General features: G+C 47.2%; 1 non-coding gene across 1 annotated transcript; it reads left to right on the plus strand.

Annotated features, from left to right (window-relative positions):
- The first annotated feature begins 9,562 nt into the window (after nt 1-9,562).
- Nucleotides 9,563-9,634, plus strand: Trnam-cau (transfer RNA methionine (anticodon CAU)). The gene has a single exon. It is a non-coding gene; the product is annotated as a tRNA-Met (tRNA).
- The last annotated feature ends 3,584 nt before the right edge of the window (nt 9,635-13,218 follow it).

Raw genomic sequence — 13,218 nt, forward strand, 5'->3', positions numbered from 1 at the left:
TGAAATTGTTATTAGCAGGTGATGTTGAGACTAATCCTGGACCTAGGAATGAACACAGTGCAATGTCTGCTGATATGCTTGATGTACTGAAGACGTTACAAGCTGGGCAGTCGGCCATGCTTGAGCAGTTCAATCAGATCAACCCTTGCTGATCATGAAAAAAAAAATCAGCAGTATCCACGGGGTGAATGTGATGAGTGGGGCGAAGCTACGGAGGGAATCATCTGTAACCGTGAAACTCTTCCGTGAAATGCGCCCAGTACATAATATAAAGAGTGGTGAAACATCGTGTATATATTAAACATCAAACTTTTATTGTACTGTTGGTTTACGTGGTCCCTTCATTATCACTTGTGATCGGTGAAATGCAAGGAAGAAGTCCGCTCCGAGCGAAGGAAGAGCGCCAAGAGCGACCGCATTCCCCGCTCGCCCTGTGCGAAATTAAAGGCAAGGCTAGAGGGAAGACAGGACGCGCGTTCCACGACGCGAGGTCGGTAGCAGGCCCAACGAAAGCCAACGGAACGCGATCGTGCAAGTGCTCCGGCTTCGCATCGCCTCATGGGTTCCATTTAGCGTCCCAAAACCAAATATAGTGCTCAAGGTGTGCTTGCGTTTTTCGTAGAAATAATTCTTTATCATGTACATTAAGACGAAAAGTTGAAAGCTCACTAGAGTGTATCGCCCGCAAAGTATAGTCTTTTAGTGTGATTTAACTCTCGTACGGCAGGGTCCTCGCGCCGTTGCCGGTCCACCTCGCCCGTTGACGATCGGGCGAGGTGGCTACATACAACTACTACTACTACACTGAAGAAAAACATCTGGCGTTCTTTCGTTCTGCTTTTACAAAACATCTGGCGTCTTTCGTTGGTTTATTTCATCAATCAACGGCGTTTTGAACAACATTTTTATTGTTTAATCACGCACAGGAGAAAATCTCACCAGGCACTACCCTTGGAGGTAAACAATGGCTGCTAATGGGAATGAGAGACAGAAGAAGTCGGCTTTTAGCTAACACTTACACGTCTTACTTCTACTAACGTTTCCTACTGGAACATGCCAATGGCTGCTAATGGGGAATGAGAGACAGAAGAATTCGGCTTTTAGTTAACGCGCACGCTGCGAATTTTTATTGTTCAACAACGCACAGGAGAAATCTCCCACCGGCACCACCTTGGAGGTCAAAGCGTAAGACTTGTTACGGACTACTACGACGACTACGAGGGACGACGGGTGCCGCCTTAAGGATCTTCGCCCCAAAACGGTTCAGTGACCTGAGCTCGCGGTTGACCAAGATAGAATCTGACTTACTGTCGCTTCAAATGTAAAGTCTCAAATTGACAACATTGAAAGTGTTGCAATAACAGCGCTGCTCAAGTAACTAGGCTATCTGACGGATTAGCGACATGGAGAAGCAGATCCCGAAGGTGTAACCTGATTTTTTTACGGTCTCAGTGATGTACGAAACGAGACGTGGCGTGATAGTGAGGAATTAATCACTGAACTCTGTCACAAAAAGCCGGGCATGACTATTCAAAGTCGTGACATAGAACGTGCCCACAGACTCGGAACTTATACGGAGAAGAAACGGCGACCATAATAGTGAAATTTGCACACTTCAAAGATAAGGAAGCGCTCCTTTCGTCTAGCGGTAAGCTGAAAGGCACTGACTACGGCATCAGTGAAGACTTCCCCCGGAAATTCGCTCAGCCAGAAGACGCCTATCGAATTTGGAAAGCGCAGCACTCCTCGTATAAGCTCCGTTATGACAAGCTCATCTGTGGCCGTAAAACATACGGTTTATGATCAGGCTAAGCAGTTGGTTGTCGAACGCCAAGCCTAGCAACCGAGCGCAAAAGCCACCAAGGCTGAATCAGAGTGTCAAGCATGATCTCTCGCTGCTCTACACTAACATTCGCAGCCTGATACCTAAACGGGATCCGTTATGCACTTGATCTCATCATCTTCTAGCAACGTCGTACTATTGACGGAAACGTGGCTAACCTCTAACGTACTTGATTCCGAAATTCTTCCCGATCTACCAGATTTTGACATCTTTCGCAAAGACCGCTTTGATGATAACCGTGGGGGCGGTGTGGCCATTGCCACACATCGTTTGCTCAAGTGCTCTGCTGTAAATGTGAAAACTTCTTTGGAAATGGTTTGGACGTGCTGCCACGCCACTTCACCGCGCATGTTAATCGGCTGTTGCTATCGTCCACCAAGCGCTGATAGCTCCTTTCTTTCGTCTTTTCATGAAGCATTGTTAGAACTAACAACGACGTATTCCAACACCCCCATCTTATTATTCGGGGATTTCAATTTTCCTACAATAGATTGGAGTAATGTTGCGTCATGTCTTGCTCAAAATAACATGGCTAGCGAATTTGTAAACATGTGTTTGCTTTTTGGCCTCTCGCAGCTGGTCACTAAACCTACCCGAATAACCCAACACCCGTCAACCATCCTGGATCTCCTTCTCACGTCACACCCCGATAACGTGCCCCCCCCCCCCCGTTACGTATATCAGTGGTTTTAGCGACCACAACGTCATCCATGCAACCTTTCCCTGCAACATCTTAAAAAGCAAGAAATCTAAAAAAGTACTTACGCTGTACGACAAGGCCGACTATTCCAGCATTAACCGTGAACTTTCTGTTTCTCACGAGAAACTTGCCCTTACGTATCGGCAGCAATCAACTGAGAGCATTTGGATACTGTTCAAAGCTGAAATGCTGCGTTTAATGAATCTTTACATCCCGACTATCACTATAAATGAAAAAGCACGTTCTCCTTGGTTTAACAAGTCTTTAAAGCGCTTAAATAATAAGAAAAAGCGATTATTTCGAGAAGCTAAACGAACTGGTTCTCCTTCGGCCTGGCAAAAACATAATGAAGCCGCTAAAGAGTACAACTCATTAAAAGCCCGTGCAAAGCGTGACTTCTATTCCATTACCATACCAAATATGTTGCAGTCTAACCCGCGACGTTTTTGGAAAGCGATTAAGCCTGATAATAAAAGTTCCATTTCATTATGTGATAACACGGGTGCAACCATTGCCGATTCCGATGTTCCCGATGCCTTGAATCTAGTGTTCACAAAAGAATGTACAGATGCATTACCACATTTTCCATATTTCAATTTTCCTCCAATGGAGGGTATTGAATTCAGGGCAGAAGGCATTGTTAAGATCATAGACTCCCTGAAGTGCTCATCGTCCTGTGGTATAGACGGAATCAACGTGAAAGTGCTAAAAATACAAAGTATGTGTGCAGTTCGATTCTCTGTATCATTTTTCAGCACTCACTTGACACAGGTACAGTGCCAAACGACTGGAAAATAGGGAAGGTCATTCCAGTCTTCAAAAAAGGTGACCGGTCTTCCCCAGGTAACTACCGTCCCATTTCGCTCACCAGCATATGCACCAAGATCAGGGAACACGTCATCTAATCTCATGTTGCTCATTTCCTAAACTCGGTGAACTTCTTTCATCCCAATCAACATGGTTTCAGGAGAGGTCACTCATGCGAATCCCAACTTGCTCTATTCACTCATGACATTCATTTAAACTTATACTGTAATAATCCAACCGACGCTCTATTCTTAGATTTCGAAAAAGCCTTCGATAAGGTTCCTCATTCTCATCTATTGTTAAAATTATCGCGCCTAAACATTCATCCGCTTGTTCGCAACTGGATCGAGTGTTTCTTATCCAACCGGAAGCAGTTCGTGTATGCTAACACCTTCACATCGTCCACTTCGCCCGTTCTATCCGGCGTACCCCAAGGCACTGTTCTTGGACCGCTCCTCTTCCTAATCTACATCAATGATCTGCCATCTGCTGTAACCTCTGTAATACGTCTTTTTGGAGATGATTGCGTCGTGTATCGCCCTATCAAAAACCTCTCCGACGTCTGTTCTCTTCAGGAAGACCTCTTTCGTATTCAAGACTGGTGTGCTACATGGCTCATGTCACTGAACACCAGTAAGACCGTGAACATTTCATTCCATCGTCGACCTAACTACGCACCCTCCGTGTACAAGATTAATAACTGCATTATATCTAATGTGCATTCCTTCAAGTACCTAGGTCTTCACCTGTCTCATGATTTGTCTTGGGCGGATCATGTAACCCACATTATCAACTCAGCTAACAAAATGCTTGGTTATCTTCGCCGTAATCTTTTCATGGCACAGTCACACGTAAGATTACTTGCCTACAAAACTCTCGTGCGACCGAAACTTGAATATGCCTGTGCTCTCTTTGACCCCCATCAATCTAACCTCACTAAAGCCCTCGAATCTGTTCAAAACCGTTCTGCTAGATTTATGCTTTGTGAGTACTCCTATCACACAAGCGTTTCGTCTCTGACGTCTAAACTGGAGCTAGTGCCTCTTGCCTCTCGTCGTCGCATCTCACGCCTATGCCTCTATCACAGATTCTTTCACACCATACCTCGTGACAGCCAGTTGATTCAACAGACTCATCGTACATCTCGAACAGGCCACATGAACGCAGTAATTCCACCCCGAACCCGCACCACTACGTTCCATCAGTCATTCTTCGTCCGAACTGCCCGAGACTGGAATGGCCTTCCGGGAGATGTCACACTCGTCCGTGAGGCAGCGTGCTTCCGATCTGCTACCGAACTCTTAGTCTAATATACGGAACTGCTGTTTTTGGACTTACCTTTGTAAATAGATTTTTTTTCTTCCTTTGAAATTGTCATCATTGCCGTGTTTTGCATATTGCATTTTCCGATTGTTGTTTTTTGTTAATTATTGTATTTTTTCCCCTTTTTTTTCTATCTTTTGTTCTTACTTTTGATGCCCACCCCTCATGTAATGTCCCTTGGGACCCTTGAGGTATCAATAAATAAATAAATAATAAATAAATAAATGAGCGTGGCATGTAAATCATGACATACATGTCATGGATGTCATGGTTTTCATGCTACGACCTGTTATCCATGTTCTTCATACAGTCACATAGCACAATACCAATTTTGGTGTATATCAATCTAGCGAAACAACCGCGAGTGCGCCATGAGCGTGGCATGTAAATCATGTCATACATGACATGCATTTCATGATTTTCATGTTACCACGTGTCAGTTATGTTCGTCATACAGAAATGTCTCGTCATACCAGTTTTCTTATATATCCCTTCATTTAAACGGCCGCGAGCGCCCAGAGACCATGTCATGTAAATCATGCTGCACATGACATGCGCGTCACGATTTGCATGTTAGGACCAGTCATTATATTCGTCATGAATTCTTGTCACGCCGTACCAATTTTGGTGTATATGAAATTAACAGAACGGCCGCAAGAGCCTAAGGTCGTGGAATGTAAATCATGCTGTTCATGACATGCGTGTCATGATTTTCATGATATGACCTGTCATTTATGTTCGTAATAAGGCCATGTTATGACACGCCAATTTTGGTATACATCCGATTAACGAAACGGCCAGGAGAGCACAAAGTCGTAGGCGGCTAGATAGATAGATAGATAGATAGATAGATAGATAGATAGATAGATAGATAGATAGATAGATAGATAGATAGATAGATAGATAGATAGATAGATAGATAGATAGATAGATAGATAGATAGATAGATAGATAGATAGATAGATAGATAGATAGATAGATAGATAGATAGATAGATAGATAGATAGATAGATAGATAGATAGATAGATAGATAGATAGATAGATAGATAGATAGATAGATAGATAGATAGATAGATAGATAGATAGATAGATAGATAGATAGATAGATAGATAGATAGATAGATAGATTGATTGTTAAGCGGTTTATTGGACGGGACTCGGCGACAATTCGCTATGGCGACAGTCAAGGCCAAAGCACGGGCTCCGAGAGCGAGCGGCGTTTACAAGAGGACGACCCACTAGGAGCCGCTGGAGAACGCAACCGTTAAAGAGTACCAATTGCTTCGCCACAATTACCCCGGGTACGAAAAGGGAGCCGTCCGGCGACCTAACAGCTCGTCACTATGAGTGGGTCATAGTAGGCCTTGAGGCGCTCCACGTTGACTATGTCGCGCCCTCGACGGCGCATGTCCGAAGCTGGTTCGATGGGTTCGATCAAGTAGTTGACCGGGGATGTGCGCTCGACGACCCGGTATGGGCCTTCGTATTTCGGCAGCAGTTTTGAAGAGAGGCCACTTGCAGTGGTAGGGACCGAGAGCCATACGAGCGCTCCAGGGAGGAACGTGGGCTCAGAAGTGGTGGTGCCGTCGCGAATGCTCTTCTGCAGCTCTTGTTCCTGCGTCGTAAATGTCTTGGCAAGCTCGCGACACTCTTCAGCAAGCCTGGCTGTGTCAGAAATAGGCGCACACTCAGATGGATCCGGCTTGTATGGAAGTATCGTGTCGATGGTGTGCGACGGGTGCCTTCCGTACAGTAAGAAGAAGGGTGAAAAACCAGTAGTGCTCTGAGGGGCGGTATTATAGGCGTAGGTGACGAAGGGCAGAATGGCATCCCAATTGGTGTGATCGGCGGCGACGTACATTGACAGCATGTCGCCGAGCGTGCGGTTAAAGCGTTCGGTTAGGCCATTCGTCTGCGGGTGGTAAGCAGTAGTTTTGCGGTGAACAGCATGGCACTCTTTCAGAATGGCTTCCACGACTTCAGATAAGAAGACACGGCCTCGATCGCTGAGAAGCTCTTGGGGTGGACCGTGACGCAGTATGAATCTGTGTAGTAGGAAGGAGGCAACATCGCGCGCTGTAGCCGCTGGGAGGGCGGCGGTTTCGGCGTATCGCGTTAGATGGTCAACAGCGACGATGGCCCAGCGGTTACCAGCCGAAGTCAGAGGAAGTGGTCCATACAAATCGATGCCCACGCGCCCAAACGGTCTCGCCCGCTGGGCACTTCGCCTGCAGGACTACGACATCCGCGTGCTGTACCGCAACGGACGCCAGCATGCTGACGCCGACGCCCTCTCGCGCTCTCCCTTGCCTGACGACAATGCCCCCTGCTCAGTATCTCACATGGCTGTTGCTTCAATCAACGTTCACACCATCGCTACCGAACAGCGCAAGGATAAATGGATCACCTCGCTGATCGACTTGCTCACTGATCCGTCGGCAACACGTTGCGTCGTCAAGCCCACCATTTCGCCGTTCGTGACGACCTCCTGCACCGACGCAATTACAACGCCGACGGCCGCCAGTGGCTACTAGTGATACCCCGCACCTCCACCAATTTGTTAAGCGGTTTATTGGACGGGACTCGGCGACAATTCGCTATGGCGACAGTCAAGGCCAAAGCACGGGCTCCGAGAGCGAGCGGCGTTTACAAGAGGACGACCCACTAGGAGCCGCTGGAGAACGCAACCGTTAAAGAGTACCAATTGCTTCGCCACAAGATAGATAGATAGATAGATAGATAGATAGATAGATAGATAGATAGATAGATAGATAGATAGATAGATAGATAGATAGATAGATAGATAGATAGATAGATAGATAGATAGATAGATAGATAGATAGATAGATAGATAGATAGATAGATAGATAGATAGATAGATAGATAGATAGATAGATAGATAGATAGATAGATACGCTCAAAGTCGCAGAAGTTCGCTAAGAAATGCTTCGCATTTAATAGAAAAGGGAAGCAAGCGAGAAAGCGAGGGAGAGAAAGAAAAGGAAGGAAGAGAAATAAAGAGAAAGAGATAAAGTGAGGGTGACAAACAAAGAAGAGAGTGAGAAAGGAAAGTGAGGGTAAGGGTGAGGGTGAGGAGTAGAGTTGTGAGGGTGAGGAGGAGGGAAAGGAGGACGGGAGAGAGTAAAGCATTACATAGACAGAGGAAAGAGTTCGAACGAGAAAGAAATAGATAGAGAGCTAGAAAAATAAATAGAAACAAAGAGAGAGAGAAACAAAGACAGAGAAACGGAAAAAGGATGGCTTTTAAGGGCTCGTTTTTTCTTTGTTAGACACAATATTAATGAGAACTAACAGACAATAATGCCAAGGAAAGTATAGGGGATCTTATTTGTAATATTTGGGATATAATTGTGAAGAAAGTAAAGTGGACGAAAAGATAACTTGCCGCCGGCAGGGTCCCTGCCGTCAGGTAATATGCGAGGGATTATTGGTCAGCTGCCCGCTCGTAAAAAGATCACGTGCTACGTGACGCCAAAAAGGCAGAAAAATAGTGTTCCACACTCGCCGCCTTGGCTGCGATCGGCGCTGACTAACACTCCTATAGTCGGGTACAACTTTAGAAAAAAGCGGCATTTGCACCTCAAAGGCGGATGCACACGCGCTTCCACCAATGGGCGCGCGCTCTAGACTGACGTCACGAGCCGGACGGCCGGTGACTCCGCTCAAGGAGAAGATGGCCGCCCGCGCTTCGAACTCGGCCGAGTCGCGTCAGCTGTGAGCATGCCTCGTCAGAGTGAATTCCTAAGCTGTTTTTGGTGGCCTGTCATGCCGGAAATATTATTGCGAGCTTACGATGCACCATTTGTACTGCATGTGTTTGTTCTGAGCCATTATCCGGCGAAGGAAGACTGCACCGAGCATCGGTGACGCTGCGCTTCGCTTCGTCTGAAAAACGGGACGCGGCGGCGACACACCGCTGCGTCCCGTGTCTCGCGTCTCGTGTCCTCCACGCTGCGTTCGGGCTCCCTGTTGCGCCAGTACGTGTAGCAGTGGAAGATCATGTTCCGTGAATCGCTGTTGAGGATGTGGCCGCTCTTGTTCTTGCCGACGCTCCTTGGTGGTGTGGACATCGAGGCAACACAAGGCTCGTTCGGCAACAAAGAATCGCTTTCCGATGTCACCTCGCTGGGCTCCATGGCGGAAAACTCGCGCTGAACGCCGTGCGAAATCTCGTGAGATCGCAGGTTTGCAAAAAGAAAAAAAAAACGTGAAAGAAAAAGAAAATAAGATGCATCACATTCTTGAAAATAAGTTTGTGAAAGCATAAAACTAAAAAAAGCAGAAATATTTTGCTATTTAAAACCAGGAGACAAGCATCCATGTATTTATTTAAAACGATGAACGAAGCTTTCTTTTACCTTTCCTGCCTCGGTCGTCTTCTCGCCCCAGGTTTGTAATGGTTTCGATAAGTGCATTGTGCCTTTAAGTATTTGTTAAACAGCAACTGATTAATTTTAGGCTCGGGAAACGAGTAGTAAATTATCCGTGTACATGTAAACGAGCGCAAAAACCATGCAGCGCTGCCCTTTCTACTTTTGTCCCTTGCAACGAAATTAGAGAGCAGACGACGCGCAGCGTTGTAGAAGGCACGGGGTTATTTTTCTCCCGCGATCCGGCATGTGCTGTTGCATTCCCATCACGACAGCTCTATCAAACCAGTCATCAAGGTACGAAAGTATTATACGTACCGGGAATTACGCGATTTAGAACCACAATTTTTTTAAAGCGGGACTATTTCTTTGCCGCGGAGGCAATCGGCTGCCGCGCTTCGGTCATATGGGCGGGGCCTCTCCTTTTTTCTAAAGTTGTACCCGACTATAGGTTTAAAAGCACATACATACCCTATAAAGCGGACGGAGGGATGACCGCCGCCGTAGCTCAGTGGTAGAGCATCGGACGCATTATTCGAAGGTCGCAGGTTCGGTCCCTGCCGGCGGCAAGTTATCTTTTCGTCCACTTTACTTTCTTCACATTTATATCCCAAATATTACAAATAACATGCCCTATACTTTCCTTGGCATTATTGTCTGTTAGTTCTCATTAATATTGTGTCTAACAAAGAAAAACGAAAAGAGAGATAAAGAAAGAAAGAGCGGAAGAAAGAAAGAGAAAACTAAAGAGAATCAAAGAAAGCCGCCCAGCTCCGCACTTGCTTCAGGCTCGGCAAAACTAGTGCGAAGCTGCCTAATTTCTTTTTGTTCACGTTACTGTATAAATTGCTTTTGTACAGTAACGTGAGCCCGCGTGTTTCTAAGTCATCAATATTTTAAAAAATAACGTGATTCCATTTTTCTTTTCTCTCTCCCATACCTGCAACTTCACATAGGAACGAATCCCATCGCTCTGGTGTGCTCTGTGCCTACTCTGTTATTTCCTGGCGCAACGGAGAATAATTAAGTACACCAGAGCTTCGAATCTCTTCCCTACCTTCTCTTTCAGCGCGAATGCACTCGCAATAACTCTGCCTCCGCGAGATTTTGCTGCCCGTGCTGTCTTTTGCGGACACTCTAGTTTCTTGGACATGTCCCGTGTATTCTTTCTTTCATGTCGTCTTCGGAGCTAAAAATAACGCAGACGCACAAAACCCTGTCGCTACCTGACAGCCCATTATAAGGCATCTTCAAAGGGCCCGGTGGCGGACATTCTCAGCCCGCAGTCGTGGCTTCGCTCCAAGTTGGTCTCATAACACTCTTACAAGTCGCGAGCGCAGCGTATAGAAGCTACGCGCCCCTATTCAGACGGACGCATGCCGACCGACGTAACACACCGTCGGCATTTATAATACATACGAGTCTTACGGGCCCCTTCGTTGCCTTCGTGCCCACGCAAGTGGACTGACATCTGCGTGGGCTCCTAGCGATTCTCCATGCTCGCTGGCGCTGGGTAGTGAGATTGTAATATCAGAACACGAAGAGATGGTCGTCCGACATAGGTTTATCGGATTGCAGGCGAGCGTGATATGCGATCAAACCTTTGCCCTCTATGCATTATTAAGGACGCGCCGAAGGGATTCTTTCAAATTCGACACCGATTCGCCGTTTTTATCAGTTCTTGGTAACTATATGCGCGTCGACCCTACCCACTTCTTGAGTCTGCCAGGACTTGCTCAACGGCTTTGAGGTGATTATACTACATTCTAAGAAAAAAAATAATAAATGAGGGCTTTGACTCTTCTTCGCGAGTCGTGACTTGTCGCGATACGACTCTCCTTAAAGAGACACGTGAACCCTCTTTGGAGATCATTATATACTCTCTTCGGAGAGACGTGGGACGCAAAAGGGAGTTAATGTGCATCTTTAAAGAGAGTCATATACGTGGCAAGCCAGGACTCGACGAAAAGGGTTTCACATACTTTTTTTTTTAGAGCGTAGACTACATTCTACGCCAATGTACATCCTTTGCATCTGAGAGTACTCTAAAAGAACTTGTTGTTGGGCTAGTTGGTAGATCATTTCCAAAACTTAATTAGAGCGCAACCACACGACACATTCACACACCCACACACCCACACCTACGTGGTTGATGCTTGGGTGTGTAGGTGTGCGGGTGAGAGTACTGTCAGCCTCTTAGACGACAAACCATTTTCGAGAGCGCTCGGAAACTCGGTCGTAGAAACGTAGTCTACGCGCGCAAGGGCACTGCAAAGCGTTAATGCTCCTCTTAAAACCAACTGTAATGTATGGGCCAGGCCCGTAGCCAGGGGGGGGGGGGGCGCCCCCCCCCCCCCCCCGAAATTTTTATGATACATGGTCTTTTACCGAAAATAAATAATGAAAATAGGCGTTTTTCTCAAACAGTCACGGCTTTCAGCAAGTGCCCCCCCCCCCCCGAAAAAAATTCCTGGCTATGGGCCTGGTATAACTGCGAGGGTGCGCGCACCGACTCCCTCTTTTCTATTATCCTTCCTACGCATGCGCGGGTCCAATATATGTATACCACCCGTTACAGCACATGCAGGTCTATTTAGTACACGCAAGACGAAATGTGTAAACAGTGATAGTCTGTGAACTCGAAAGCAGTTAGGATCTTTGCTTCATAGACGTTCGCTTTTGATATACTGGGCTCACACATACTGCAATCGCTTCTATACGGAGGGAAATTTGTATAACCACCGCAGGAAGCGCGCGCGGTGCTGCGCGCACTGTAGAACAACTTGAACCGACAAACGATGCTTGACATCGTCAGTGAATTTCCGCCTACATGAAGCCCCTTTCGATACATCGCAAACTCTACATGGGCACGCTGAGCTCATGACATCGACGTTGGACGCCTCCGAAGCTCGCGTCAGGCGCAGGATTTCGCGCGGGATATCCTATATCAGTGCTAGTTACACCGTAAGACTTCATCAAAACGTTAACACGAGGGAGGCTAACGTGCGTGCTTGCGACAGTGACGCACCGCGATTAGCGGTAACGAAAAAGAAAGAAACACCCCAAGACCACCGCAAGCCGATGGCGTACGCGACACGCTCGAACGCGAAAAAACAACGCGCATCCCGAACGACAGGGAGAAGGTTGTGGCAGCTTTGGCGAAGGTGGCTTTGCCACCTCGTGCACGTGTTAATTAGGCGACTGTTAATTGCGCATTAGCGCGGCCTCCCGGTGCCTGCCGACAGGTGTCGCTGACGGCGTCCTAAGTGCCGCGGCCGTTCCGCTTCTCCGTGCCAGACGCTTCATGCTTCTTCTTGGAACTCGCTCCCAGCAACCTGATCAATTTTCTATTTTTTTTTTACCATCGCTATCTCAGCGAGCCTACTTTTTTTTCCTAAACGTCACGCCTCGCTGCTACAAACAATCTTGCAAGTAACGGCTCTGCCTCGGTGGAGAGCTGTAATGATTGCGTTCATTTCCCAGCCGCCTCGCGCCCCAATGCTTACTTCTCTGTACGCCCGCACAACACCGTCTCCTGTCCCGCATGCGAGCCGCGGAGTGGCGGAAGAAATGGCGTTGTGTTTGCGTAGTCGTTAAGCGATTACTGCATGTCGGCTACCCGTGCCATGATCGCGCATGCTCCTATTTATAGCGTCGTCGTCGACTTTCGAGCCTCGCGATGAGCCGAGACGCGCGCGCGATCGAGCCGGATAAATTGCATCACCCGTCGGAGTTTCGCTACAAGTGCGTCCAACCTCTCAGGTTTGCTTCTCGTAACCTCCTCATTCCAATCTTGTTGAGTATAGCTACCGATAGAGCAGTTAATATTACTTATCGAAGGCGCCGCATCTTGATGCGATGGGCTGAAGCAACACCGCCTAGACAGTCTCGGTGGCGTTGGCTGAAGAGGCCCCCGTTCTCTGTTTCGCGCACTCGCCTCGCTGCCATCAGAGAAAGACAACGGAAAATGAAGAAGGAATGCGTTTAGTGTAGCGGAATTGAGGCTACAGCTGACGGTGAGGGTGACTTCTTTCGCCGAAGATTGGCTTCCCGCGATTGCGACTTAGATATTAGCTTGTACAAAATGCCTTTATGGCATTGGCTTGCGCTGCGTGGACTTCTTAACGACGTTGCGAAAGTCCACGTATAAGCA

This window comes from Rhipicephalus sanguineus, chromosome 3, assembly GCF_013339695.2.
Source record: "Rhipicephalus sanguineus isolate Rsan-2018 chromosome 3, BIME_Rsan_1.4, whole genome shotgun sequence".
Taxonomy (NCBI): domain Eukaryota; kingdom Metazoa; phylum Arthropoda; class Arachnida; order Ixodida; family Ixodidae; genus Rhipicephalus; species Rhipicephalus sanguineus.